This window comes from Bombyx mori, chromosome 23 (genome assembly GCF_030269925.1).
Source record: "Bombyx mori chromosome 23, ASM3026992v2".
Taxonomy (NCBI): Eukaryota; Metazoa; Arthropoda; class Insecta; order Lepidoptera; family Bombycidae; genus Bombyx; species Bombyx mori.
The window spans coordinates 14,207,956-14,221,152 of record NC_085129.1 but is presented as its reverse complement, the minus strand read 5'-3'; the positions used below and the strand labels follow the sequence as shown (position 1 = coordinate 14,221,152).

At 38.0% G+C, this 13,197-nt stretch overlaps 2 protein-coding genes across 4 annotated transcripts in view; both read left to right on the top strand.

Moving 5' to 3' along the window:
- LOC101745438 (max dimerization protein 4) overlaps positions 1 to 13,197 on the top strand; it is a 398,245-nt gene that overhangs the window by 97,946 nt on the left and 287,102 nt on the right. The gene's annotated exons all lie outside the window — the stretch shown is intronic.
- Positions 1 to 13,197, top strand: part of LOC110384705 (blood vessel epicardial substance) — a 151,716-nt gene that overhangs the window by 137,094 nt on the left and 1,425 nt on the right. The window lies entirely within an intron of this gene.

Genomic DNA, 13,197 nt, shown 5'->3' with positions numbered 1-13,197 from the left:
AATATCAATATTTTATGTGACGGGGTCTTTGAACTGTGCAACAATGTTGAATAATTTATTTAGTAAAACGTCTTGTTATCGCGGAAGGTACAGCGATCGGGTGTCGTTTGTTTGTGTGTGTTCTTATTTCGGTACACGGCTAGCCATCTTGTCGCATAAGGCAACACATAAACGATATTCAAACGATCACTATTATCGGTGACTAGTAAATGCTAAACATCCAAGAAAGGCTCTCAGCCGTCTGCCAAGAACGTGTTATGAGCTTCTTCAGAAAAATCAGGCGGTCTGACAGACATGAATTAGAGAAGCTCATAATTTTCGGTCGCATAGAGAGCACGCGCGCCGTGGGCCAAGAACACCAGCCAGATGGTCAGATCTGGTTAACAAAGCGGTTGGAGGTAGTCTTAAGCCAAGCGCTCAATGTCACCCATGACTGACTGGAGGAAAGTCACATGTACTCGCGATACTCAACAGTAAGGGTAATTTAAATCGTATTCAGTAAATTTGGATTTGGAACTGCAATTTACGTCTAGGCTTTATGTTGAATAGTATTTTTGTTCTCACTAGTGATCACACGGAATGTAGTCGCCAAAAAGTCGATACTGCCCTATGTTTGTTCGATTTTGATCAATCTACACTCACGTAAATTCGAAGCAGCATATACTATTGTGAGATCTCATTGAAAAATAATATCGAATTTCGTTTTAAAGTGAAGCGGTAACTATTATTTTGAAGAGAGAGCAGTGGGGGACTTATTTGTCTCTCTTATTTCCCTTTGATGGTTGTGACGGTATATAGCGCATGTGTTATAACTAGATTAGAATGAACTCATTTATAAAATTATTTCAATTTTAGAGAGAAGTTAATGAACGACAAAAAGGTAAATAAAAAAGATCCATCGCTGTTGGAGAAAAATAAATAGCAATTAGATTACAATACGCAACGAAAGAAAATCTTAAAGAATTCACAGTACGACACGACAGAATATAAAATTATTTTCTAAAACACAACATAAAAGGTACAAAGTTTAATGGGAATTGTCTTCAGATAAAATCAAGCTGAAAGTGTAATCAATCTCAATTAAATTAGTTTCTTAATTAATCGTACAGGAAGTTCATGTTTTATTCGTTCTCAAATGAAAACACTCCCCCCGCGTCATCCGAGTCCGTTGACCCGCGCGTCAGCTGATTTCAATGTGCAGTACTGACTATTTTCAGTGGCATCTTGTGCGGGATATGTCACTCACTCTATAATGGTTTTTCGAGAACCTTGCGCTCCGTTTTTTCCGGGCCCAAAAACTCGGGGTCAACTTCGTAGGAACCAACAGGTAATCAATACACACTACGAGGCTATGAAAGTGTTCGCAGATTATTCAACACCTACCGAAGAATTTGACTTTCACAGAGGTGAAGTCAAGACCGTTCTATAAATAATAAAGTTTTTCCAACGTATTACGTTAATGCGTTCAGTTAAAAACTGATTTCACTAAAATAACGCGTGACCTTCGTAACGTTAATTTATTTGGCATACATTCGGTCGGTGGATGGACTCAGGACTAAGTTTGTTGGACTGTTAAGTTGTTGTATATTTCATTTAATTAAAACCGCTTTTGAGGTTCCATTTCGGGGACTATCTTCCCCGAAATAGCAAGAACAACTGTCGTAGTTGCAGCCGAATCTCCGATCAATGATTTGCGAAGGCCTAGAACAAATCATTGATCGGAGAAGGATGCCCACATATCTTGGACTGAACATCGCATTAACGCCTCGATCCTAAAAGAACTTAATATCTCTCAAAGATTGTCGTCAACAGTGCAATCCAGGATTCTCCGATATTTTGGACACGTATCGCGACGTCCGGCAGAGTCTATCGAGAAACTTGTTATTCAGGGTAGGGTCAACGGTAAAATACCTCGTGGACGAAGCCTCATGCGCTGAACTGATCAAGTGAAAATCCTTACCAAAACCTCACTTAACGAGTGCGTGCGCCACGCCGCAGTTCGCGAACTATGGAGAACAGCTGTCAACGCTTTAATAAACAAGGATTTCACGTGACCACGACTGCTCTTCCAAGAGTAACTTATGATGATGAAAACAAATCAAAAACTTTGTAAGCTACGATGTTGTTGAAAACGTTTCATTAACTGAATTATCCGTCAAAATAATTTGTTTTCCCGTTTTTAATCTCGTGTGATTTAGTTATTTTACGATAATATACGTTATAGTTAACGTAGTCACGTATACAATTCCCACGGTATTTGGAAACTTGATTCATTTTTTTTTCATCATTAAGTTAAGGTCACAAAGTAAACCGAATCGAATTCAAAGTGTATGTATATATTTTGTGCATATATGGGTGAACCAGCTCACATATAACCTGGTGTTTTGTGATTACTAAATCCCATTAATGCATAATTAAAAAAAGTTAGCCTTAACACAAATAATTGTTAGTATTTATCCTCAATTCGTACCCCGCGTAAATGTGTAGTGAATTAGTGATGTGATACGCGTCAACTGATTGAGTGATGTGACGTGTGATTAGTGACCGGGAAATAAGTATTTATCTTTCGGAGAGTGTTTTTCCTGGAGTTATTTCATTTTATTTGTAATTCATTCTTGTTATTGCGAATGTTAAAATTAAGGTTTTAAAAATACATAGTTTTCTAAATTAGAAAAAAAGTAATTCCAATTAACATTTTTATAATTTACATTTTGTTTTTATTATTTCTATTTCAATAATAGATTATTTAATGAAATAAAACACACTTCAATAAAAACGAACGAAAAAAATGTTTTTTTTACGTACATATTACCAAGAAATACAATTTAAAAAAAATCGATGGCGAACATGGGATTTCCAGTAAAAAAAGTTTGTAAAAATACCTAGAGAAATTAATCATATACCTGTCGATATTTTATTTAAAGATTGTTGTTTATTTATTAGTAGTCGAATCCGTTTGAAAATCGTTGAATCTCCAATTCAATGGATTGCACTCTATGGTATATTTGTTGTCATTTTAGGGTGGACTCAGTTCCTTCACTTTGCAATACACTGGCGAGGAATTTAACGAATCTATGTATAGCGTACATTTCGCGATTGTCAACAACTCACGATCTCTACCTTAGTGTTTTTTCGAACAACGTAGCAAAATATTTACATTCGTAAGATTACGTTTAATTAAGTGTTATTCTCTTATCGTTCCGCGCATGACTAAATTCTTTGTTGACACTTCCACTGACATGGCACAACGAAACTCCGATAACGGCGCCAGTACTAAACGTTGCTCTTATGTAATGAACACGCGACGATTGACCTCGGATTATGCACGTGTAGATTTTCGGTGGCTCCGAAAATTGAAATTCGTTGTTGTAAACTTAGATTGTTAACTCGCACGGATCGGTATCGTGATCCTGATTATTTCGGCAACTGAATCGTCGTGTTTTTCGAATTGACGGGTGAAATAGTCGATGTTACATTTTAATTGAAATTTCGATGTTGAAAAGTCATAACGTAGTTGGTAAAAAAAACCCACAAGCACAGCCCACTGAGTTTCTCGCCGGATCTTTTCAGTGGGTCGCGTTTCCGATCCGGTGGTAGATTCTGCGAAGCACGGCTCCTGCTAGGGTTCGTGTTAGCAACAACGTCAGGTTTGAGCCCCGTGAGCTCACCTACTAGCCCGGTGACGCTGACATGGTTTCTAGACCATCAGCTTAGGTAGGAAAAAATAAAATCGCTCAATACGAATGCACCAATGTTTTATCCAGCAGGCCCCGACTACTTCAAAGGTAGTTTACGGTGGGCAGGGGCTTGACTCTGCCCCTGGCATTGCTGAAGTCCATGGGCACCGGTAACCACTCACCATCAGGTGGGCCGTAGGCTCGTCTGCCTAAAAGGGCAATAAAAAAAATAGTTAGGTGATTACGTGAACTGAACAATTTGTTTGTCGTAATTCCGCCGTCTACTATGAACGCTAATAAACAAATGTCAGAAATACATACTTAAGTTTTTAATCGAAAGTAAAATGCCGCTTACTAAATCCAGAATTTTGCCACTGGAGCTACTGGAGGTATCGCCGGCTACAAGTACAACATTAACAGGAATTACATACATAGATCTAAAGTTACATTTAATTATAATCCACCATGATTAAGACGATGGAATTCGTCAACTTATTTTTTTATAATAATCGTCTGGAAATTTCTCGAATGAGCCCTACAAACAATGAATAAAATCGCAAGATTTATTTATTTATTATATCTGCGGTATTAATTACTTGAACAACGATTTTTTATTTTCTCCTGATACAAACAATATCTTGTCGTAAAATTATTTTCATAAACTGTTGTTAGTTTTAATGTATTATAGGGTATGTAAATGTTTAAACTAGATTAATAAAACTAAATATTGATTTAAATGTCGTGTTCAAGTCCCTCCTTCGCCCTCCGAAAACATACACGTGTCTGTCTGCACGACTTCAGTTACTAATATTACTGATAATTTATCGATATTAATTTTCGAAAAATAAAAATAAAAAATAGGGCAGCTTGCAATGTATGCTGTTAATAAATCACTCATTCGTCGACTACATTACGTGTTGTGTCTTTTTATTGTTTAAAACCCAAAATAATCTACGTTCTCTTTCTACTTTACTAGTAAGATTAAAAGTTTTATTATTTTCTACATAGTCCTGTGGAGTATCCTGAAATTTCTCGGCACCGTAGATCCCAAACATACCTGATTTTAAGTTTATTACATATTGACCCATAGAAAAACGTCTGCGTCTCCGGACGCCCGACAGAAATGATAACTTTAGTCCAAGTTGAACTATTTCATATTGAAATTGTTTAACTTCAGAAAAGCTTAGGTTTTAACTAAAATTTTTGGAGTTTACTCCTTTAGAATCGATTTACATATATAGGCCCGGGGTATGAAAATTATGGGGACCAAAATCGTACTAGCATGTCACACGAAATGCGTTATGCGCCTGCGCCGGCAGTCCGCCACAAAGCCTCGTACTGATCGCGCGTTTCTCTCATTATTGTATTTTCATATATTTGTTAGTCGTTTGTTTTGTGTCTCGTTAATTTGTTAATAATCTGTAGTGTATCGTGTTGTCGTAATATAGAACTATTTCTCGTATTGTTTCGTTTAATTTTTTATATCCAGTAAACTCCAGTCGTGCGTCGGAGCGGACACACACACTTTTTTTTTTATATATTATTATGGGAATGTAAGGAAAATTGTAACATAAATAGAAAAAGATATATAAATAGTTAGGAGTTACATGCGTTCTCAGTACTGCTGCCGTATGCGTGAGAGAAAGGGACGCCAGATAGACTGGTGGTGCCGTGACGCGTTACGTAACGCAGCGACTTAGCCTCCCTTAAGAAGTTATCACTTCAAAAGAATCTAACGTAAATTAAATCTAGTATCTTTTTCTGAAATTTCATTTTAGGCATCACCCTGTATTTTATACGTACACAAAACGTTGCTAAGACAATTGTTATATGCACACAAGATGTGCAATCAAAGCCCGAACAAACACCACTCGCGTAAGAACCCATTAATGTTGTCATATAAAATCGATACAGTACGATCGTCGTGTGGACAAGTAATTCACGGCTAACGACTAAAGTTGTACCGTGTTAGATGACGTCACTTGTTATCGATGACGGATCGACGCAGTGATTATAAGGGACCCGCTCGAAACTATTTTATTAATATACAAGCTGCCCCGGTATTCATCAAGGGCCATGTTCAAACGGAGGTCGAGAACGTGAGAAACTCTAGAATAACCTTCGTGACACGGCTATAAGAGTTTTAATTTGTTTTCATCAGTTCTATTAGTCATTTCGGATCCTTCCGATCCACTATCAGTGCTTTTCGGCGTTCCAAACACCGGTCAATGTTCTCGTCGAACCCATTGAATGCGATGAAGAGTTCATCGTGTAAACTAACCCACAGACACAGCTTGCTGAGTTTCTCGCCGGATTTTCTCAATGGGTGGTTTTCGATCCGGTGGCAGATTCTGCGAAGCACCGCTTTTGCTAGGCCTAGTGTTGGAAAACTCTCCAAAGATGAGCCCCGTGAGCTCGCCTACACGTTCGGTGAAGCTAGCATAATCACAAGAGGCTACAAGCAAGAGACAAGCAAAAATGCTTTTATATGGTAGACAAGCTCACAGCCGAGTTAAGCGGTTACAGGAGCCCATAGACATCTACAACGTAAATGCAGCCACCCACCTTGAGATATGAGTTCTAAGGTCTCAGTGTAGTTACAACGGCTACCCCACCCTTCAAATCGAAACGCATTACTGCTTCACGGCAGAAATAGGCAGGTTGGTGGTACCTACCCGTGCGGACGCACAAGAGGTCCCACCACCAGTAGAATATTGAATATGAATTGATTATATAATACAGTTGTTCAATATTGTTGTATTATGTTTCCGTAACTCTATATTAAAACTCTATACCTAGGTTTAAAATTGCATTTTGATTGGGACCTTTATCGGCTGTTGGTTTTTTTAGTCTATTTTGCTTTAAAGTATATTACACCTTAGGTCATTTATATGTAACGTGGTGTAAAGTAATTCCAATTATTATTTTCCGATCTGTTACAAACAATAATTAACAATTATCCTAAAGGTTTTGTACTAATTGTGTACTAATTGGGTTCAGTCACGTAAGCGGATCTCTTACTTATTCGGCTATACTGGTTTCCGTTGCCATGGTAGCTTAAGCTCTCTATATAGGGTCTGTTGGAATCGTGCTAACAGTTATTACATATAGTGATGTTTAGTTACATTTAATGGAAATAAAAAAAAGTTATGAGGTAACAAACATAAAATCTTACGTTACGGTCGTTTTTTCCCGGTTAGGGTAACCCTTCCCGTCGTCCCATAAGAAACTTCGTTCCAAAAAAATCAAATATTGAGCCCTTTGTCCTGAATTTTTAGGACTGTTGATTTAATTATTTAATTTTTGTATATTTTACAAAATTTCCCTGAGTTCATTGTGCCTTTTGGCATAGGCCTTCTCTAAAATCTTCCATTGTTGTCTGTCTTTAGCAAACCTCCTCCAGTTAGGGTAAATAACTAAGGATAGGTAACTGGAGAAAAAATAGAATATTTAAGTTATAAATTAGTGACTGAAATTATGATGTTGTAGAAAATATAAATTGAGCCTCTTTTTTTTATGTAAACGCGAAAACTGAGCTTAAAGTTGGTCGTGAATTTTAACTGGTGGTTAACGGCTGCCCCACCCTTCAAACCGAAACGCATTACTGCTTCACGGCAGAAATAGGCGGGGCGGTGGTACCTACCCGTGCGGACTCACAAGAGGCCCTACCACCTGTATTAAAACTGAGACCTTACGACTCATGTCTCGAGGTGGGTGGCCCCATTTACGTTGTAAATTTCTATGGGCTCCGGTAACTACTTAACACCAGGGGGGCCGTGAGCTCGTCCACCCGTCTAAGACAAAAAAATTGAGTATTTTCTGAATCTTGATAAGGCTCTTCTTCTAAGGCTTAATCCTTTGACTGCCATGTAGGTCACCGGTGTCCTACGTGACGCACTGAAGTAAATAAGTCGATTTTTCTTTTCGATTTTCATACTAATGCGCCGGAATATTTAGTTGACTCTGGGAACGAGGAATCCGAAGATGCTGAGAATGAATCTATTTCTTAGAGACCTACAAGACTAAATAAAATATACCTTAACAAACAAGAGAGTGCAAAGTTAGACAATTCAGGCCCCTTAGTAACAGAAATCGACATAATTACTTGTCTTCGCCGCATAGGGCACCGGTGACCTCTGGAGATATACAGTCGCAGAACCGATTTAAAAAATAAAACACTATTTTTTTCACGTACGTTCGCCAAGATCTTCAACACTTGCATACAGATTGCCTAAACGTTTTGTTTTTTGTTTGAAAGTTTCAATTATTAAAATTAAAGTTTGATTATGTTTTTTAAGGTGTAAATTTAAGATTAAATGATCATTTTTGAAGCTAGTTACTTTAATTGTTTTATTGTAATGCCAACTTTTCCAGCCAAACAGGAAAAAGATCGCACAGGACAGAGACGATTGGGCATCTTTGGAGGAGGCCTGTACCCAATACGGGGTTTCTGCATAAAACTACCAAAGTTTATTAAATTAGTTAAATGATTATACTTGTTAATAACTGTTAAAGTATTTATTGGGAAATAAAAGGATTATTATTATTATAATGCCAAGACGGGACGATCGGCTCACGACCCATCTAATATTAAATGGTTACCGTAGCTGTCAACTGTGCCTTGTTCCATTGTCCTTTGAGACTGAGGACCGAAGGCTCATTTACATTAATACAACGTCCGTCCAAAATTAATTCAAACTGGAATGCACAATTGTTTTGCGGAACAGCTCTGCCCCGATATGGTTGCAATACGCTCTCCTGTAGGTAAAGTATGTCAATCTATGGTGCTTGTTGTAATTCGTTTCCAAATAATTCTTGTCTACCTGATGGTTGACTGGAAGATATATGAGTCGTCTATTATCAAAGGTGGCAATCTGTACATTTGTACAAAACATTTTTATTGATATGTCAATACAGATTTATTTGAATATAATCGTCTCCTTCAAAGAATACGGTTCAAAACCTGCATTAAATAAAGGTTAATAGTTAACCTGTTATTTATCTAAGATGTCGTTCCGAAGAGTTTTGTGACAGCCAATGGAATACAAAGTCAATAATTCGTTTTTCTGATTTACCAATCATTGTCCAAAAGTCAGATTGCCGCCTTTGATAATAGTCGACTCATATAACACATTGCGATAAGATCGCTAATTGTACTTTATTTTGTATTTCATTTTTTGCATTGCTTATTTTTTTGGTGCATAATAAAAAATACTTCCCCTCTCTCTCTCTTGTTAAGCATCATTTTGCCACCAGCCGGCTGTGACCTGTACTCTCTCTACGGCGTTTTCCGAGTGCTATTACAAGCCATTCAAACGTGGTCTGATATGAATCTCCAGCAGTATGCAGCGCACCTTATCATTGCCCTTAGTAATGTTCAAATGCATCAGTGACTGCGGCCGCTTTTTTATTCCCTGCCTATTCGCTGTTAGCCTAAGGATCTATTCCAACTATGCAAGGCCGGGTAGGTGAGTTCACGGGCTCAACATGAGAGAATTTTCTAACACTAGCTAAATCAAGAGCAGTGATTCGCCGAATATACCTCCGCTGAGAAGATCGGCGAAAAACCTAGTAGGCTGCAGCCACTGATCACCAAGCCAGACCGTTTACCATGGATGGATGATATTGATAAAATCTCTAGAACATTCTTTTAGCTTAGTTGGAAAAAGAGGAGTGTCGATCAAACTCCAGTCGTGCTTTAGTTATTCAAACTTATGTTCTTTCCGTGACCAATCGCGATCACAGAGCCGCTTAATTTCACAAGAACAAGACGAATTCTACAACTGTATGTCGGTTATATCTGTAATGAAGTCACGTACAATGTGTATATTTTTTTTTTTCGGGTTTTATGTTAGATTTTAACAATATCCAGCGCGGCTTACGTTATTACGTCCTAATTTAAAATTAAATCATCACGGTGTTTCTGAAACGCTACGAATTGCAATGAAATAATGATGGAGAAAATTTACTGGTGGTAGGACCTCTTATGCCGCCTATTTCTGCCGTGAAGCAGTAATGCGTTTCGCTTTTAAGGATGGGGGGGGGGGGCAGCCGTTGTAACTATACTTGAGAGTTGAGACCTTAGAACTTATATTTCAAGGTGGGTGGCGCATTTACGTTGTAGACGTCTATGGGCTCCAGTAACCACTTAACACCAGGTGGGCTGTGAGCTCGTCCACCCATCTCAGCAATTAAAAAAAAAGAGTTGAGACCTTAGAACTTATATCTCAAGGTGGGTGGCGCATTTACATTGTAGATGTCTATGGGCTCCGGTAACCACTTAACACCGGGTGGACTGTGAGCTCGTCCACCCATTTAAGCAATAAAAAAAAAAGTAAAAGTCATTCGACTCCGTAATAAATCCTAATCTCACACAAAATAATATTTTTCCACGTAAATTATTAACACGGTAATTACATTTCCGCCCGTCACTATCACAATAACAATAGTTACAAAACCGGCGAACAACCCTCATTACCTCTGTGCCATCTCGAAACAAAAAAAAACTTCCTAATCCCTTACAAAGTACACCGTAAGTCCATTAACACGCGATACGAGACGGGTGCTATTACAATATCACGCGAAATATCGCACGGAAGTTAATACGTGCTGCGTGGGGAGACTCACATGTATGTATATAACTAGTCTGGCCATAAATGCTGTTACATAAAAACTCTTCTTTTTTTTTTACTTTTTAATTATTTTGAATTTGGAACACTTTTAAAAACTTCTTTCGATTTTGCGCCATTTCAAATATTTTTTCGTGTTCATTATCAAATTACAATATGGAATGGGGTGTTAAAGAAAATAGGATTGCAGTGATCGCCTTGCACAAAGTGGGTATGGAGTCGTCGGTCATATTCCAGACACTACGAAAGCTTGGTATCAGCCATATGTTCGTATATGATACTATTAACAGATACAACAACACTTCGTCTGTCGAATACCAGAAATGTTCGGGGCGGTCACGTGCTATTAGAAATTTAAAGGCTGTTAATGCTGTTAAAGCCAGAATTCGTCGAAACCCCATTAGGAAGCAAAAAATCTTATCGCGAGAAATGAAGATTTCCGCTAGGACTTGGTCGCTTATTATAAAACAGAACTTGTGGCTGGACTATATAGGTATATCATACAATCTTTTCATTGGACAGTAATGAAATCCGTGGATCGCCTGTGGAATCAATCGAATTCGAATCAAAGTGATGCCATATTCATAAATATGTCTCGCAATCAATTAGCCTTAAATAGGGATTATAGTCTAGATCAAAAAGCCTTAATTGGGCAGAGAGGTCTTAGGCTCACTTGGTGGCACCATATTCCGCAGCCTGGACTGAAAACTGATATATATTTTAATAAGCCAGCATATATAATAATTGTTCAATAATACACAAGTGCACCTATGTGTATAAATATACCAAGCTAACCTTTCATGGCGAGCCATTTATCAGATTGCCCGTCTCCACACAAATCATTTATCACTTGGAACCCAAAGCTAAAGTTTGTAAAACGCAAGTGCCGTTACAGGCCATCAAAGGAGATTTTGAAATAAAACTTAACGCTTAGTAGAGACATCTTGCCGTCACTGATAATGCAACAGCACTCAATAGCGCGGCACGCATCTCCGATTTGCTACTGCAGGCAATAAAAAAAAATCAAATTAACAAAACGTAATCAATAGTTCATACTGTGCGCTCTTGACTATTAGTTACTGTGCCCTTTATGTGCGGTGTTAACGGGCATTGTGCATGGTGTTTGCCGGTAGCGACAGAACAAAGAATTTACGTTGCGTGGTGCGCACGTGTATATATCGATCCGCCCTGCGTTGCCACCCTGCGCGAACGTGCCGAAAGGACTTGAGAATATGTGCCCTTGCACTTTATTGGCGGGAATCGTTTATTAAGCTGACAAAAAAAAGGGATTAGGTATTCGAAATTAAAAACAAATTTTTCAGCACATCTTTCTATCCTGTTCAATATTCAATGTTCTGAATTCAATATTTTCAGATATCACCACTATTCGAGTAATTAACTCTGTTGTCTGCATCCTCAGTGACTGGCACTTTATAAATAAATTGCAGAACTGTAAAAAAACAATTTCCCTTATTTTCTATGAATATTTTGTTGGAATAGTGTCCAACAATTAGCTAAGCATTTCATTCATTTCACTTTTTAATCATATCGGAGATGGTAATAACAATACGTAAACATTTTTTTTTAAATACTTGTAGTATCACTCCCCAATCACTATACTCTTTTTTTTTAATCCTACCTATGCTGATAGCCTTGAGAGGCTATGTCAGCTTACCCTAGCGTGTGTAGGTGAGCTAACGGGGCTCTAACCGGAGAGTTGCTAACACTGACCCTAGCAAGAGCAGTGCTTCGCAGAATCCGATCCGGTGGTAGATTCAGCGAAGCACTTGTTAGGGCTAATATTAAAGTCCTTCCAGGTTCTGACCTGTGAGCTCACTTACTATTTGGCGCGTAGTTGGAATGGCCTCTTAGGCTACCAACGAAATAATATAAAATATAGCATTTGTATGCTTCAGTGCCAATATTAGGACCAGTATATCAGAATATAATACTAACATATAGTAACAAGAATTATTAAATAAACTACCATGAATTACCACCACAAAATATAGTCGTCTATACGGTCGTCTGGTGTAGTGGTAAGTGACATGGTCACTACACAAGGGGGTCGCGGGTTCGAATCCCGCCAAGGGAAGATATTTGTATGAAAAATATAAAATGTCTTTTCCAGGGTTATGGATGTTTATTAAATATATGTATGTGTATAATAAAAATCTTATATTTATTTCCGTTATCTGGTACCTGTAACACAAGTTCTTTACGAACTTACCACGGGACCAGTTAACTTGTCGTGATTGTTAGTAAATATTTATTATTATTTATCAAAAAGCGCAAGATAGAGTATCTCGGCCACATGCTCAGGAACGATCGATACATGCTGCTGCAGCTGATAATTATGGCAAAGTGGACGGAAAGAGACGTGCTGGGCGAAGGAAAAAGTCATGGCTCCGGAATATCCGGGAGTGGACCGGTATTGCCTCCGTCGAACAGCTGTTCCGGCTGGCTGCTGACAGAAAGGAATACAGGAAGCTAGCGGCCAACCTTCAGGATTGAAGAGGCACTGGAAGAAGAAGAAGAAGAATTTATTATATAGTTTTCACACATTCCCATGATGTTCAAAATTGTACATTTTAATAATGCTAAGTCTGTCATTAAACTTTATCAATGATTTCACAAACAAAATGGGAACCATCAAAATGTTTTAATCTTCCTGAGATCTATGAACTGGAAGTCGCGAACAACGTTTCTCCCTCTCAGGTTTTTTATTGTTCTCGATGTATTTCCAATTCACTGGTAAATTCTATTGAAAAATTTTCTATAGAAATTGTTTTTGATGTTCGATTTTTATGATAGTTGATATTTTTTGAATGAAAACGTCACGTTTCGAATAAAATTTAAAAACGTTTTATCTTTGTTTCACACGGAATATA